Source organism: Tursiops truncatus, chromosome 18 (genome assembly GCF_011762595.2).
Source record: "Tursiops truncatus isolate mTurTru1 chromosome 18, mTurTru1.mat.Y, whole genome shotgun sequence".
NCBI classification, from domain to species: domain Eukaryota; kingdom Metazoa; phylum Chordata; class Mammalia; order Artiodactyla; family Delphinidae; genus Tursiops; species Tursiops truncatus.
The window spans coordinates 23,637,039-23,655,334 of NC_047051.1; the positions used below are offsets into that span (position 1 = coordinate 23,637,039).

The following is an 18,296-nucleotide window of genomic DNA, read 5'->3' on the forward strand; positions in this document are numbered from 1 at the left end:
CCTGTGTTTTATTCTAGGAGTTTTATAGTTTCATCTCTTGCATTTAAATATTTCATCTATTTTGAATTTATTTTTTGTATATGGTGTAGAATAAGGGTCCAATATCATTCTTTTGTCTGTGGATATCCAGTTTTCCAGGCATATTTGTTGAAGAGACTATCCTTTCCCCATTGCGTAGTCTTGACACCCTTATCAAAGATCATTTGACCATAGATGTGTAGGTCTACTTCTAAGCTGTTTTGTTCCATAGGTTTATATGTCTGTCTTTATGCCAGAACCATACTGCTTTAATTACTGCAGCTTTGTAATATGTTTTTAAAAATGTATTTATTTTTAATTTTTTTATACAGCAGGTTCTTATTAGTTATCCATTTTATACATATTAGTGTATGTATGTTAATCCTAATCTCCCAGTTCATCACACCACCACCACCCTTCCCTGGCCACTTTCCCCCCTTGCTGTCCATACGTTTGTTCTCTACATCTGGGTCTCTATTTCTGCCCTGCAAACCGGTTCATCTGTATCATTTTTCTAGGTTCCACATATATGCATTAATATATGATATTTGTTTTTCTCTTTCTGACTTACTTCACTCTGTATGACAGTCTCTAGAATCATCCACGTCTCTACAAATGACCCAATTTTATTCCTTTTTATGACTGAGTAATATTCCAGTATATATATGTACCACATCCTCTTTTTTTTTTTTGCGGTATGTGGGCCTTTTTTTTTTTTTGCCGTACGCGGGCCTCTCACTGCCATGGCCTCTCCTGTTGCAGAGCACAGGCTCAGATGCGCAATCCCAGCATCCATGGCTGACGGACCCAGCCACTCGGCGGCATGTGGGATCTTCCTAGACCGGGGCACAAACCCATGTCCCCTGCATTGGCAGGCGGACTCTCAACCACTGTGCCACCGGGGAAGCCCCCACATCTTCTTTATCCATTCGTCTGTCGATGGGTATTTAGGTTGCTTCCATGTCCTGGCTATTGTAAATAGTGCTGCAGTGAACATTGGGGTGCATGTGTCTTTTGAATTATGGTTTTCTGTGGGTATATGCCCAGTAGTGGGATTGCTGGGTCATATGGTAATTCTATTTTTAGTTTTTTAAGGAACCTCCATACTGTTCTCCAGAGTGGTTGTATCAATTTACATTTCCACCAACAGTGCAAGAGGGTTAACTTTTCTCCACACCCTCTCCAGCATTTGTTGTTTGTAGATTTTCTGATGATGCCTATTCTGACTGGTGTGAGGTGATACCTCATTGTAGTTTTGATTGGCATTTCTCTAATAATTAGTGATGTGGAGCAGCTTTTCATGTGCTTCTTGGCCATCTGTATGTCTTCTTTGGAGAAATGTCTATTTACGTCTTCTGCCCATTTTGGGATTGGGTTTTTTTTTTTTTTTTGATATTGAGCTGCATGAGCTGTTTATATATTTTGGAGATTAATCCTTTGTCCACTAATTTGTTTGCAAATATTTTCTCCCATTCTGAGGGTTGTCTTTTCGTCTTGATTGTAGTTTCCTTTGCTTTGCAAAAGCTTTTAAGTTTCATTAGGTCCCATTTGTTTATTTTTGTTTTTATTTTCATGACTCTAGGAGGCGGATCAAAAAAGATCTTGCTGTGATTTATGTCAAAGAGTGTTCTTCCTATGTTTTCCTCTAAGAGTTTTATAGTATCCAATCTTACATTTAGGTCTCTAATCTATTTTGTGTTTATTTTTGTTTATGGTGTTAGGGAGTGTTCTAATTTCATTCTTTTACATGTAGCTGTCCAGTTTTCCCAGCACCACTTATTGAAGAGACTGTCTTTTCTCCATTGTATATCCTTGCCTCCTTTGTCATACATTAGTTGATCGTAGGTGCGTGGATTTATCTCTGGGCTTTCTATCCTGTTCCATTGATCTATGTTCCTGTTTTTGTGCCAGTACCATACTGTCTTGATTACTGTAGCTTTGTAGTATAGTCTGAGGTCTGGGAGCCTGATTCCTCCAGCTCCGTTTTTTACCCTCAAGACTCCTTTGGTTATTCGGGGTCTTTGTGTGTTTCCATACAAATTGTGAAATTTTTTGTTCTAGGTCTGTGAAAAATGCCATTGGTAATTTGATAGGGATTGCATTGAATCTGTAGATTGTTTTGGGTAGTATAGTCATTTTCACAATATTGATTCTTCCAATCCAAGAACATGGTATATCTCTCCATCTGTTGGTATCATCTTTAATTTCTTTCATCAGTGTCTTATAGTTTTCTGCATACAGGTCTTTTGTCTCCCTAGGTAGGTTAATTCCTAGGTATTTTATTCTTTTTGTTGCAGTGGTAAATGGGAGTGTTTCCTAATTTCTCTTTCAGATTTTTCATCATTAGTGTATAGGATGCAAGAGATTTCTGTACATTCATTTTGTATCCTGCAACTTTACCAAATTCATTGATTAGCTCTAGTAGTTTTCTGGTGGCATCTTTAGGATTCTCTATGTATAGTATCATGTTATCTGCAAACAGTGACAATTTTACTTCTTCTATTCTAATTTGTATTCCTTTTATTTCTTTTTCTTCTCTGATTGCCATGGCCAGGATTTCCAAAACTATGTTGAATAATAGTGGTGAGAGTGGACATCCTTGTCTTGTTCCTGATCTTAGAGGAAATGCTTTCAGTTTTTCACCATTGAGAATGATGTTTGCTGTGGGTTTGTCTTATATGGCCTATATTATGTTGAGGTAGGATCCCTCTATGTCCACCTCTGTAGAGTTTTTATCATAAATGGGTTTTCAATTTTGTCAAAAGCTTTTTCTGAATCTATTGAGATGATCATTTGGTTTTTATTCTTCAATTTGTTAATATGGTATATCACATTGATTGATTTGCATATATTGAAGAATCCTTGTATCCCTGGATAAATCCCACTTGAACATGGTGTATGATCCTTTTAATGTGTTGTTGAATTCTGTTTGCTAATATTTGGTTGAATGTTTTTGCATCTATATTCATCAGTGATATTGGTCTGTAATTTTTTTGTTTGGTGGTATCTTGGTCTGGTTTTGGTATCAGGATGATGGTGGCCTCATAGAATGAGTTTGGGAGTGTTCCTTCCTCTGCAGTTTTTTGGAAGAGTTTGAGAAGGATGAGTGTTAACTCTTCTCCAAATGTTTGATAGAATTCACCTGTGAAGCCATCTGGTCCTGGACTTTTGTTTGTTAGAAGATTTTTAATCATAATTTCAATTTCATTACTTGTGATTGTTCTGTTCATATTTTCTATTTCTTCCTGGTTCAGTCTTGGAAGGTTATACCTTTCTAAGAATTTGTCCATTTCTTCCAGGTTGTCCATTTTATTGGCATAAAGTTGTTTCTAGTAGTCTTTTAGGATGCTTTGTATTTCTGTGGTGTCTGTTGTAACTTCTCCTTTTTCATTTCTAATTTTATTGATTTGAGTCCTCTCCCTGTTTTCCTTGATGAGTCTGGGTAATCGTTTATCAATTTTGTTTATCTTCTCAAAGAACCAGCTTTTAGTTTTATTGATCTTTGCTATTGTTTTCTTTGCTTCTGTTTCATTTATTTGTGCTCTGATCTTTATGATTTCTTTCCTTCTGCTAACTTTGGGTTTTGTTTGTTCTTCTTTCTCTAGTTCCTTTAGCTGTAAGGTTAGATTGTTTATTTGAAATTTTTCTTGTTTCTTGAGGTAGGCTTGTATTGCTATAAACTTCCCTCTTAGAACTGCTTTTGCTGCATCCCATAGGTTTTGGATCATCGTGTTTTCATTGTCATTTGTCTCTAGGTATTTTTTGATTTCCTCTTTGATTTCCTCAGTGATCTCTTGGTTATTTAGTAATGTATTGTTTAGCCTCCACGTGTTTGTATTTTTTACAGATTTTTTCCTGTAATTGATATCTAGTCTCATAGTGTTGTGGTCGGAAAAGATACTTGATACGATTTCAGTTTTCTTAAATTTCCCAAGGCTTGTTTTGTGACCGAAGATATGATGTCTCCTGGAACATGTTCCATGAGCACTTGAGAAGAAAGTGTAGTGTGCTGTTTTTGGATGGAATGTCTTATAAACATCAATTAAATCTGTCTGGTCTATTGTGTCATTTAAAGCGTGTGTTTCCTTGTAAATTGTTTGGATGATCTGTCCATTGGTGTGAGGTGTTAAAATCCCCCAATATTATTGTGTTGCTGTCAATTTCTTCTTTTATAGCTGTTAGCCGTTGCCTTATATACTGAGGTGCTCTATGTTGGGTGCATATATATTCATAAATGTTGTATCTTCTTCTTGGATTGATCCCTTGATCATTATGTAGTGTCTGTCCTTGTCTCTTGTAACATTCTTTATATTAAAGTCTACTTTATCTCATATGAGTATTGCTATTCCAGCTTTTTTTCGATTTCCATTTGCATGGAATATCTTTTTCCATCTCCCCACCTCACTTTCAGTCTGTATGTGTCCCTAGGTCTCAAGTGGGTCTGTTGTAGATAGCATATATATGGGTCTTGTTTTTGTATCCATTCAGGGAGCCTGTGTCTTTTGGTTGGAGCATTTAATCCATTCACATTTAAGGTAATTATCGATATGTATGTTCCTGTTACCATTTTCCTAATTGTTTTAGGTTTGTTTTTGTAGGTCCTTTTCTTCTGTTGTGTTTCCCACTTAGAGAAGTTCCTTTAGCATTTGTTGTAGAGCTGGTTTGGTGGTCCTGAATTCTCTTAGCTTTTGCTTGTCTGTAAAGCTTTTGATTTCTCTGTCGAATCTGAATGAGATCCTTGCTGGGTAGAGTAATCTTGGTTGTAGGTTCTTCCCTTTCATCACTTTAAATGTATCATGCCACTCCCTTCTGGCTTGTAGAGTTTCTGCTGAGAAGTCAGCTTTTAACGTTATGGGAGTTCCCTTGTATGTTATTTGTCGTTTTTCCCTTGTTGCTTTCAATAATTTTTCTTTGTCTTTAATTTTTGTCAATTTGATTACTGTGTGTCTCCGCATGTTTCTCCTTGGGTTTATCCTGCCTGGGACTCTCTGCACTTCCTGGAGTTGGGTGCCTATTTCCTTTCCCATGTTAGGGAAGTTTTCAACTATAATCTCTTTAAATATTTTCTCGGGTCCTTTCTCTCTCTCTTCTCCTTCTGGCACCCCTATAATGTGAATGTTGTCACGTTTAATGTTGTCCCAAAGGTCTCTTAGGCTGTCTTCATTTCTTTTCATTCTTTTTTCTTTACTCAGTTCTGTGGCGGTGAATTTCACCATTCTGTCTTTCAGTTCACTTATCCATTCTTCTGCCTCAATTATTCTGCTATTGATTCCTTCAAGTGTATTATTATTTTTTTTTTTTGCGGTACACGGGCCTCTCACTGCTGTGGCCTCTCCCGTTGTGGAGCACAGGCTCCGGATACGCAGGCTCAGTGGCCATGGCTAACGGGCCCAGCCACTCCACGGCATGTGGGATCTTCCCGCACCGGGGCATGAACCCGTGTCCCCTGCATCGGCAGGCGGACTCCCAAGCACTGCGCCACCAGGGAAGCCCTGCTTCAAGTGTATTTTTCATTTCAGTTATTGTATTGTTCATTTCTGTTTGTTTGTTCTTTAATTCTTCTAGGTATTTGTTCTTTAATTCTTCTATGTCTTTGTTAAACATTTCTTGCATCTTCTTGATCTTTGCCTCCATCTTTTCTGAGGTCCTGGATCATCTTCACTATCATTATTCTGATTTCTTTTTCTGGAATGTTGCCTATCTCCACTTCATTTAGTTGTTTTTCTGGGGTTTTATCTTGTTCCTTCATCTGGTACATAGCTCTCTGCCTTTTCATCTTGTGTATCTTTCTGTGAATGTTGAGATTAGTCTCTGATTTGAGGAAGATCAGTCTGGCTGGTTGCTGTGAGGAAGATGAGAGAAGAGTAAGAGTTGAAGCACGAGGTCATGGAGGAAATGCAGAAGGTGATGGGCTGTGGGTGGGTGGACCTGTTAGTGTTGGAGGGTCACCTGTGAAGGCAGGGGGGTCGCTGTGGCTCACTGTGAGGTTTGAGACACTGGTGGTGGCTGCTCTGGCAACTGATCATTGTTGTGGGCCCTCTAGGATGCTGCTGTCTTCTGCTAAGGCCTGGAAAAACATGGAACGCTTCACAAATTTGTGTGTCATCCTTGCACAGGGGCCATGCTAATCTTCTCTGTATCATTCCAATTTTAGTGTATGTGCTGCCATGGCGAGCACTGTAATATGTTTTGAAGTCAGGAAGTGTGAGACCTCTGTCTTTGTGCTTCTTTCTTAAGATTGTTATGGAATAAGTAATTTTTTTAATGTTTAAAGCAGTATGTGTTTGGTTTTTGTTTTCAACGTGTCTCTTCTTTTTCCTAGTGCCAGCTCTTTGATTTTAGTTTCCATTCTTATTTTATAATCTCTTTTAGATTTTGTCAACTACTCTACAATGTGTGGTATTAAGTTTATTAATGGTTGTGTCTGCTCTTCTCCTTCAAATGGTTTTATTTCTTGTGTGGTTTGTAATTTTTTATTGTGAACGCTTGTTAAACTGGGGTTGTTTTCCCCATGTAAGTCAGGCACTCCCTTGTGGCTCAATTTTGCATTCACTTTTGCTTGGGCTTCAGGGGTTCAGCAGTAGTGGAGAAATTTTTATAATATCCTCTTGGCTTGAGTTTATTACACTCCCTATGCATTGTAACTTCTGATGCCGTTTCTCGTGTGGGGTTTCAATTTCACGAAAGATTTTATTTGTTTTCCATTTAAATTCCCAGCAATTTGTAAGCTTCCTTTTCTCTTCCCTGAGCTGATGGGTAGAGCTCTTCTAGTCCTCTTTATCCAGACAGGGAAATTCTTTCAGGAACTTTGCTCTGTGCAGGAATTTTTTCCTACCTCACACTGCCCCTGGGCCATATCTCCTTTTCCTACCTTCAGGGTAGAACACACCCCTCCTACGACCCCACTCCCACCGCCATCTGACTCTGTTCCCAGCCCTAGCATCCAGGGCTGATATCCATACCCATGCCGCCTTGGGCTTCTCTCTCAACAGTTATTAGAATTACCACTCAGTGTTTGAGTTCTTTTTTCATCTTGGTTTCTTAAGGCTTTTCTCTTCCTTGCTCTCCTTTTCTTTCCTTCCTTCTTCTGAGTTGATTATGTGTTCTCTATTATTGCTCTGTGCTTTTACACAGCATTTCTGTGTGTTTTCAGTTGGATCAGTAGTATCTGTGTGTGGAAGTGATGGTAATGGAAGGAAGCAACTGAATTCAGCTCATGTTGTCTGAGGATCTTGAGTGATCTTCTAAAAATAAAATATATCTTGTCATCCCCAGGTTAAAGCCTGCTGATGACTTGCTATTGCACTTGGGTAGGTAAACTCCAAAGTCCTTATTTTGGCTTAAAGTGTCCCATATGAGTTGACTCCTATCTCCCTTTGCAACCAGAGGTTATGGTACTTCCCCCCTCATTCAAAGCAGCCTTCTTTCTTTCCTTAGAGTTGTTGCTTCTGCCTGGAATGGACATCTCCATCCAGATGTCCAGATGACAGAATTTTCACCTTCCTAAAGAGGCTTTCCCTGGGACTTCCCTGGTGGTCCAGTGGTTAAGAATCCACCCTCCAGTGCAAGGGACACGGGTTCAATCCCTGGTTGGGGAACTAAGATCCCACATGCCATGGGGCAACTAAGCCTGTGCGCCGCAACTAGAGAGCCTGTGAGCCACAACTAGATAGCCCACACACCACAACTACAGAGCCCATGCGCTCTGCAGCCCACACGCTACAACTAGACAGAAGCCTGTGCACCGCAACAAAGAGCCCGCACGCTGCGATGAAGATCCCGTGTGCCACAACTAAGACCCGATGCAGCCAAAAATAAATAAATATTTTTTAAAAAGGCTTTCCCTGACTACCCTACCAAAAGTACAACCCCACTCCTTCCTCTAATATCACCCCGATTCATAGTCTTCATGACACTTATCACTATGTTAATTAATATTAATTTAAGTTTTTACTTGTTCATTATTCATTTTGGAGGCCAGTTGGACAGCAGTTGCTGATGGAGAAGCAAAGAAATAATCAAGGATGAATCCTAGATCTGGGGCTTGAGCAAGTGAGCAGATGCTTCTGAGAGAAATAGGTATAGGATGGAAATCAAGAGTTGTTTTTAAAAGGCTCATGTTTGAGATTTCTATTCCTCATCCTAATGGATACATCAAGTGGGAAGTTGCATATAAAAGTCTGGAAGTCAAGCGAAAATCAGGGATGGAGATTTGAGATTTGAGATTTGGGCATCATCAGCATACAGATAATATTTAAAATCATATGACAGTAGTACCCAGGGAAAGAGTGAAGAGTCGTTAGAAAAGAGAAGGTAATACATCTTTTAAAGCAATCAGCAGTGTGGCATAGCTAGAGCTGCAAGGTAATTCCATTGAACAAATATGCACAAAACAAGGGAGGGCCTTTTGATGAAGAAATTAAGCAGCATGTTCCAAACTTTATTTAATTAGCTTACCTCTTACTCTTGTCAGTGGGAAGTTTGGTGCATGGAAACTCCAGTGATGGTCACTGTAGATTTCCAAAGGAGGAGAAATAAACTTTCTGACTCTGTCTCCAACAGAACTTGACCAAATGTAACAAGGATTTCATGAACATTGATTCGTTCCTTCTTTTCCATAGGAATTGATGTGGGATATTCTGACAGAGATGACACATTGTTTTTGTCCAACACAAACAGTTATGTTAGAAATCTCTGGGAAGCTTTATCTTGGCAGTATCCCTGAAGGCTAGAGAATGGACCAGAAGAGAATTTTCTTCTCTCCTTATTTTGGGGAGACTAAGTTATACAGTTAAGCAAGTTATTTGGACTTCAGAGGAGCAGAGTAGTACTAAATTTCTTCAGACAATTTAGTTCAAGGTGGGAATTATGCTCTGTTGTTTTGAGATATGTGATAAGGCTGAAAAATTGTCAACTGTGGTCCTGGTAATAGAATGAACAGGCTCTCTTTCTGCTCTGAATTCCTTGAGCTACAGATCAAATCTTGCTTTTAAATCTAACTTACTTACTGCTCTCATTGTCTTCTAGACTTATTTAGGCTATAAAAGGTTTGCTTAGAGATATGGATTGTTTATGCTTATGGTGTGGCTGCAACTTGCAGTATATCCATGCCTTTGCTTTATGATTTCAGTCAAAACAAAATTAAAGAATCATAATCACCCATGTTCAGGAAGTAATGAGGAATATTTTAAAGTTCATGTTTCCATAGATCTTTTGTCAAGAATAGGACTGAAGTTCCAAATGAGATGCATTTTCTATAATGCATGTGGTGGCCTGTCCTGAAATAGCTATTGTTTTTGTCATTCTGATTTGTTGGGAAGACAGTTGAATATTAAACAATAAAAAATAAGTTTTTGTACATGACATTTCATTTTTGGATAACCAGCAACCAAAATTCTCAGGCATTGATTGGGGTTAGTATATTCATCTCCACAGGTGTCCAGAAGTGAAATGAAATGTCACCTAAAGCAGTAGACACACTTCATTACTATTATACCCCAAATTTCCTCCAGTAAAATATTTTATTAAAATTAAATGAAAAACCAAAAGCTGCACAATGATTGTTCCAGCAGCTTTAATGGGTTTTAGGATGGAGCACACCCCCTGCAATTCTACAGTGGATATTTTATTATGCACAAGACTATTCAGAGAATATTATACTATTCTTTCCTCATGTTTTTGGCTGTGTATTGAATCAACTAAATTGCCACTTATAAATTTCTGCTTAAAATCTCTGAGAAAATAGCTTTTGTTTCTATTTATAGGTGCGATATATACTTCCTGAAAATGTTTTCCCTCCTAATCATTCTCTCCTTTCTCATCATCTAGTTGTTCATTTAGCAAATATTTATTTATGTGCTGTGTTCATTCTTAGGGATAATCAAAGTTCCTAGGCCCTTATGGAGCTTATAATTTAGCCAAGTAGTCACATGACAACAAAACAACAGCGACAGAAACAGCTTGTTATACTTATTAAATGTTTACTATTTGCCAGATATTATTCTAGGTGAGGTCATGTATTAAATCACATAATCATTACTTTAAGATGTGGGAAAGTCCTATGAGATAGGTTCCATTTTTATCCCCATTTTATGGAAAAGGAAACACAGCTGCAGGGAAGTTTTAAGTAACTTACCCAATGTCACATGGCTAGAAGTGGCACTAACGATACAAGGTAATGAGATATAGGATGTTACGGATATTGTGAAGATCTGATATAGAGGCTCCTGACCTGGTGTCTTAGTCTGCTCAGGCTGCCATAACAAAATACCATAGGCTGGGTGTGGGTGTGAAACAACAGAGATTTATTTTCTCACAGTTCTGGAAGCTGGAAAGTCCAAGATCAAGCTTTGGCAGGGCTCAGTTTCTGATAAGGGCTTTCTTCTCTGGCTTGTAGATGGCTACCTTCTTCTTGTGTCCTCACATAGGAGAAAGAGAGCAAGCTTTCCAATACTCTTCTTTTAAGGGCACTAATCCCATCCTGAGGGCCCCCTCCTCATAACCTCATCTAAACCTAATTACCTCCCAAAGGCTCCAGCTCCAGATACTATCACATTGGAGGTTAGGGCTTCAACACATGAATTTTGGGGGGACATAATTCAGCCATAGCACCAGGTTTTAGAAGTTTTCCAGGTCAAGGATTACAGACCCCTCTCCAGATGAGAAATAATGTTTAACAGCTATGAATAAGACTATTTAAAAAATATCTATCTTTGCTAGATCCCAAAAGAATTATAATGGGTTACTGTGTGGATTAGCTTTTTAAGGCCTTTAAGCTTTGGTTTTTTCATCTATAATTTGGGAGGAGAGTTGTATACTTACATATCTACCGCATTTCTATATGTTAACAGTATATATTTCCATATATGAATATATATGTGAATGGTAAGGTGTGCATGTATGTGTGTGGGGTAGTCAGCGATCTTTTTTGGTATTTTCATATGTGAAGCACTTTTTTTTAAAATAAATTTATTTATTCATTTATTTACTTTTGGCTGTGTTGGGTCTTTGTTGCTACACCCAAGCTTTTTCTAGTTGTGGTGAGTAGGGGCTATGCTTTGTTGCGGTGTGCGGGCTTCTCATTGCGGTGGCTTCTCTTGCTGCAGAGCATGGGCTCTAGGTGTACAGGCTTCAGTAGTTGTGGCACGTGGGCTCAGTAGTTGTGGCTTGCGGGCTCTAGAGAGCAGGCTCAGTAGTTGTGGTGCACCGGCTTAGTTGCTCCACTGCATGTGGGATCTTCCCGGACCAGGGCTTGAACCCATGTCCCCAGCATTGGCAGGTGGATTCCTAACCCCTGCGCCACCAGGGAAGTCCTCATATGTGCAGCACTTTTTAAAGTGCTTTTTAAAGCACTTGGTAAAGTAAATATGTTTTATCTCACCTGATCATCACAAGTGAGGTGTTATTTTTATTGTCATTTTTACATGTGTAGAAATCTAAGCTAAGAGATCAAGTTTCTTTCCTTTTCAAGGTCTTGCATGCAGTTGGTACGTGGCCAAGCCAAGGTAAGGTACAAGCTGCAGACTTCTGATTCTGGGTGAGCACTTTTCGTCTGCTCCACGGCTGCCTGGTGCTGGAGTACATTTTGCCTGACACCTGGGCTCTGAAAAAGATATTTATTCTCTCGTATGCTCAGCTGACATTTCATTTTGCTTCCTTGCCATCCATGACTACACCACAGTGTTCAGCGTTTCAGTACATTTTTGAAGTATTGATTTTCAGCTGGCCCCCATCTCAAAGACCCTACCACACACCCATTTCTATTTGCCTCACTTGAGCTCACCATATATTGTTACTAAGAGTTCCTGGTTTACTCTTGCTCAGTTTACATGCAGACTTGCAGAGTTTTACCACAGCTCCAGTACTAGAAAAATAGCCGAGTTTCAGAAATGGGAGCAGGTTTTGCTGATTTTTAAGGTTAAAATAATCCTCTTTATACATGTAGAAATATATGCATTTGAATCGTTTCATAAAATCTATATATTGGGTAATATAATACCTTTTTTTAAGTGAAATATTTCTTCTTTATTTGCCCTTACCTACTTTCCTGACCCATGTCAGCCTCCACCCCCAGCTAGTCCATGTGTATAATCTAGCATGTGCCCTTCTAAATAATTCTCAGTGCTCAGCTTGTAAAGTCACATGTTTATATATGTGTGTGTTTTACAAAAACAGATCATTGTTCTACAAAAATGGGTTCATATTATTATTCTTACATGCACTTTACATCTTCTTGCTTTTTTCTTTCAACATGAGATCATGGAAAATGCTCCAGGTCAACTGTCAGAACTCTAGTTATTCTTTCAGTATTTTAAAATTCAAACTGGAAAATTTAAGACATATACAAAGATAGAGAAAATAATATGTTGAATCCTCATTGCCCATCAGCTGGCTTCAACAACTATTGGCATTTTGTTAATCTTATTTCATCTATTCTGCCTGACTTAATTTTTTTTTTCATTTATTTTTTGCTGGAATATTTTTTTAAGCAAACCTAGACTTTGTTATTTTTATGCAGTAAACACTTCAGTATTTTTCACTAACAGAGATGTTTAAAAAAACGTAACCATATACCATTATCAGTTAAAATTTATAATGGTTCTTTAAAATCATCTATTATCCAGTTCATGTTCAAATCCCCCCAATTGCCTCAAAAATGTCCTCTTTCAATAGTTGGTTTGCTTGAGGATTTGAATGCCAAACATTGCATTTTCCTGATAAGTCTTATGAATTGCTTTTAAATTTATGACAGTTTTTCCTTCCCCTCCCCCTTTAATGCCCCAATAATTGAAGAAACCAGGTTATTTTCTTTGTAGAACTTCCCACCTTCTAGATTTGGCTTATTGTATCCTTATGGTGTCAATAACACATTCTTCTACCACGTTTTTCCTTTACATACTTACTTGAATATAGAGGATTGACTAGATTCAGGTTCAGTTCTTTATTTTTTTATTAATTTATTTTCGTTTTTGGCTCTTTCGGGTCTGTTGCTGCGCGCAGGCTTTCTCTAGTTGCAGTGAGCAGGGGCTACTCTTTGTTGCGGTGCAGGGGCTTCTCATTGTGGTTGCTTCTCTTGTTGCAGAGCACAGGCTCTAGGCGTGCAGGCTTCAGTAGTTGTGGCACATGGGTTCAGTAGTTGTGGCTCGTGGGCTCTAGAGCACAGACTCAGTAGTTGTGGCGCACGGGCTTAGTTGCTCTGCAGCATGTGGGGTCTTCCTGGACCAGGGCTCGAACCCGTGTTTCGTGCATCGGCAGGCGGATTCTTAACCACTGCACCACCAGGGAAGTCCAAGTTCAGTTCTTTCAGCAACAACACTTAATAGCTGGTGCTGTGTGCTTCCTCTTGCATCAGCGTTGGGAAGAATAGAACATTGGCTGGCCTGCTTTAAGTGACATTGAAATACATCAGTGGGTTCAAGTGTGGTTAGCTTCCTCTCCCGTATAAACTTCCTCATTAACCTTTCCTAATGGTTTTAGCATTCAGAATTGAACATTAGTTACATCCATTATTTCACTCAGAGTTGAAAAATGATTTTCTAAATCTATTAATATTTTTCTGCATTTATTCTCTGGAATTATTCTATGAAGACCTCTCCCTTGTCAATCGTTGGTAATCCCAAAGAGCAATTGTATAGGAAGGGCAGAATAAAGGCTTGATCCTTTCCTTTTATTTGTCAATTTTATGAAAAATGAGTTGGTGCTTTAACAACCCCCAGTGACAGCCAGTTACATTTTTGGACTTGCAGATTTTCATATCTATATGTTTTATTTGAAGCTATTATTTTATTTGATGTCCAAATGGTTCCATCCTTGGCCAATGGAAAGCCCTCAGATTTTCCATGCTTTCTGCTTTCTTTCCATCTGCTTTCACCAGATCTAGACTGAGTCATTTCTCCAAGGAGGAATGTTCCCTTTTAGTGGAAAATAATATTTAGAGACCACAATCTTGGTTCTAGAAGTAAATTTATTATCTTTTTAATGGGCCTGTGATACTCTGTGACATACCGTGATATATTTAACCATTCTCTATTGCTGGCATTCACCTTTACCCCAGTTTTGTTAGATTCTGCCATTCAACCGCAAAACCATATAGAATATACAAGAAAACTGTTTAAGAAACTTGCTATGGTCCTTGTATCATTAACAGAAGTTGAAAAATTGAAAACCAATGCTAGGAGAGTTGAAATTCTTAATAGAAATCTGGTAACCAAGCAGTTCTTGGGCATTATGTGAGGACTAAAGGAAAATAACACTTCTTCAGGTAGATAAAGAATTTCTTCTCTACTTCCTGGAGCTGATCTTTAACAAGATGAGAAGCTGATACTCTTTTCTCCTTTCCTCTCTTGGAGAAGAATTTTCCTTCCTTCCCTCAGGGATCTTAGTGGAAACATATTTTCTGTTTGCTTTTTCTAACTGTGCTTCTGGCAAAGGGATGCACACTAGCTCTCCAAGCCACGAAGCAGCTTGGACCCCTCATCAGCCCCATACAACCTTGGATGGAGGTGCAGCTGTGTGCCATATTGGCAGTACATTTTATTCTTGCAGAGGGCATTATAGCTTTTTTGATTCTATGTTTTATTTCTTTGCCAGTCATCAGATGGTGTGCAGTGGAGGTAACAAAATTTATTGAGAGCTTTAGGCTCTGTGACTAGGAATAACCATTAAGCTGGTTACAGAGTTCCCCAGATGCACCATGGTATATAACCCTGACTTTCTAGTTCATCGTAAAATCACAACACTATACTAACTCTGCCAACTGGCCTTCTTTTCAGTATCTACATAAAAAAGAAAGGTATTGGTAACACTCTTCTGATAATAAAGCTTTTGATAATACTGATTGACTACAAAAAAACTTTTATGGTACTATAATATACATTACAGAAAATTACACATAAAGTACAGCTTCTTCAAACTGAACACACTCATATAATCAGCATTTGGATCAATAAATAGTTCATTATAAGCACCCCCAAAGCCTTGTTATATTCCTTTCAGTATCTCCCCTTCTACTTCCAAGGACAGCTATCATCCTGATCCCTAAAAGCATAGATTACTTTTTGCTGGCATTGTACTTATGTAAATAGAATAGTATAGTATATACTCTTTTGCATCTGGCTTATTTCTCTAAACATTTGTAAGATTCAACCATATGAATATGTGTAATTGTAGATCGTTCATTTTAACTGTCATATGGGATTCTGTTGTGTGTCTCTACTACAATTCATGTATCCATCTTCTGTTTATGAGCATTTGGGTAGTTTCCAACTTGGGGCTATTAAAATAGTGTTGCTGTCAGCATTCTAGTATGTGCCTTTGCTGAACATACATGTGCATTTCTGTTGGATCTACACCTAGAAGGGAAAGTTATGGTCACAGTGTATGCAGTATGTTCTGCTTTATTAGATAATGCCAAATAGTTTTCCAAAGTGGTTGAACCAAATCAAACACCCATCAGCAGTGTGTGAGACCTCACTGAGACTTGGTATTTTCCATCATTTTCATTTATATGTATATGTTTTTTCCCTTTTTTAAATTTTATTTTTTATTGAATGGAAGATTCTTTAAATTCTACAGTGCTTTACAATTTTCAAAGGTTTCTCACACATGATTTCATATGATCCCATAATAACCCCCTTTTTTTCCCCTACTCCTACTGTAACCACTGGTTTATTCTCTATATCTGTGAGTCTGCTTCTTTTTTGTTTCGTTCACTAGTTTTTTGTATTTTTTAGATTCCACCCATAAGTGGTATCACACAGTATTTGTCTTTCCCTCTCTGACTTATTTCACTTAGCATAGTGCCCTCCATGTCTATTCATGTTGCTGCAAATGGCAAAATTTCATTCTTTTTATGGCTGAATAATATTCCATTGTATATATGTATATATATGCCACATCTTCTTTATCCATTGATCTGTTGATGGACACTTAGGTTGCTTCCATACCATGGCAATTGCAAATAATGCTGCTATGAACATTGGGGTGCATGTATGTTTTCAAATTAGTGTTTTTATTTTTTTCAGGTATATACCCAGGAGTGGAATTGTTGGGTCATATGGTAGCTCTATTTTTAGTTTTTTGAGAAACCTTAATTTATATTTATATATATATATATATATATATATATATATATATATATATATATATATATATGTATGTATATACTTTTGAGTGGAAAGAAGATTCCCAGAGTAGAGAAGACTTTCTAATACCGACCTCCCGGTTCTGTCTGAAGTGTAGCAATAGTTATGGAGTAGTCTAGGCTGGGTCTCTGACAACACCATAATTTATCTCATTGATGATGAAGGATGGGCCAGATGGATACAAACAGCTTTTGAATACCATCAAGGAGAAGAAGCCTATGAATTTACTGACTTTAGAGAGCAGTCAACTGTTGCCTTCTGATGTTTATTATTATATAAATTTTATGACAAAAATAAAGATGGTAAAAAAAAAATCACAATTCCATAACTGTAACACAATAATAATACTTGAGTTCACTCATCCACAAACATACCTGAATTATATATGGTTGTAATCATAATCTAGACATAATTTCATATGATGTGTTTTTGAACTGAACGTTGTATCTAAAGACTCTCTCATGTTGTTTCAGTATTTCTTTATTATAAATTTAGATTGCTTCCAAAGTTTTACTATTCTAGGGAGGTCTGTAGAAAATATCTTCATCAGCTTACCTTTCCTTTTTTTAAAAAAAATTCTTGAGGCTAAATTCTTAAGAGTGGGATTACTGAATAGAAAATTATCTTCTTTTTGGCTCTGGATTTATCATACATCTTGTTTCCAAATGGCTCTCCATAATTTATGCAAGTGGAATCCAGCCTTCTTGGAAACCAAAATAGCTTAGTTTTACTTATAGCAACACACACTTTGTTAGGTTCATGAACAAATAAAATGTACAACATATTGTAAAAGTAAATTCCTTGCATATGGAAGATTAAAAGTTCTTTCTTTATTTGTAATATCCAAATCTGGGAACAATCCAAATTTCCACTAGTAGATCAATAGATATCTAAATTGTGGTACATCCATACAATGGAATACTGTTTAGCAATTAAAAGGAAGGAATCATTGTTACATGTGGCAACATGGATGAATTACAAAATAATTATGCTCAGTGAAAGAAGCCAGACCAAAAAAGAGTGCATATTGTCTGATTCCATTGTACTATCTTTAAAAAATGGAAACTAATCATAGTGACAGAAAGCAGATCAGTGATTGCCTGGGGACACTGAGGTGGGGGTGGAGAGGGGCAAGAAGGACAGATTACAAAGGAGCATGGAAAATTTGGGGGTTGATGGATATGTTTACAGTAAGTCCCCTACATATGAACGAGTTTGTTCCAAGAGCATGTTCATAAGTCCAATTTGTTCATAAGTCCAACAAAGTTAGCCTAGGTACCCAGCTAACACAAGCGGCTATATACTGCTGCTTTTATGCTTGCTTCTGGACATCCTGGGCTTGAAATAAAGATACTGCACTACTGTACTCTATACAGTACTGTACAGTAAAGTACACAAAAGCACAGCCACTTGTAGAGGAAGCACACATATGACAATGTCCTCCAGATTTGTGAACTAATTTTTATGTGATTGGACATGCTAACCCACGTTCGCATCTTTGAAAGTTTGCAACTTGAAGGTTTGTATGTAGGGCACTTACTGTACATGATTGTGATGATAGTTTCCTGAACATACAGTCGGTCCTCCATATCTGCAGGTTCTGTATCAGCAGATTCAACCAACAGAGGATCAAAAATGTTGGGAAAAAATTCCAGAAACTACCAAACACCAAAACTAGAATTTGTGATGCTTTAGCACCTATTTACATAGCATTTACATTGTATTTACAATTATTTATATAGCATTTACATTGTATTAGGTATTATAAGTAATCTAGAGATGATTTAAAATATACGAGAGGGGAGACCTCAAGATGGTGGAGGAGTAAGATGTAGAGATCACCTTCCTCCCCACACATACATCAGAAATACATCTACGTGTGGAACAACTCCTACAGAACACCAACTGAATGCTGGCAGAAGACCTCAGACTTCCCAAAAGGCAAGACATTCCCCACATACCTGGGTAAGGAAAAAGAGAAAAGGAAAAACAGAGACAAAAGAATAGGGACGGGAACTGCACCTCTGGGAGGGAGCTGTGAAGCAGGAAAAGTTTCCACACACTCGGAAGCCCATTCGCTGGTGGAGACGGGGTTGGGTGGTGGGAAACTTCGGAGCCACGGAGGAGAGCGCAGCA

General features: G+C 38.0%; 1 long non-coding RNA gene and 1 other non-coding gene across 2 annotated transcripts in view; one reads left to right on the forward strand and one right to left on the reverse strand.

Annotated features, from left to right (window-relative positions):
• LOC141276968 (uncharacterized) overlaps positions 1 to 18,296 on the forward strand; it is a 137,994-nt gene that overhangs the window by 12,949 nt on the left and 106,749 nt on the right. The window lies entirely within an intron of this gene.
• Positions 6,090 to 6,196, reverse strand: LOC117308891 (U6 spliceosomal RNA). Its single transcript, XR_004523143.1, has one exon. It is a non-coding gene; the product is annotated as a U6 spliceosomal RNA (small nuclear RNA).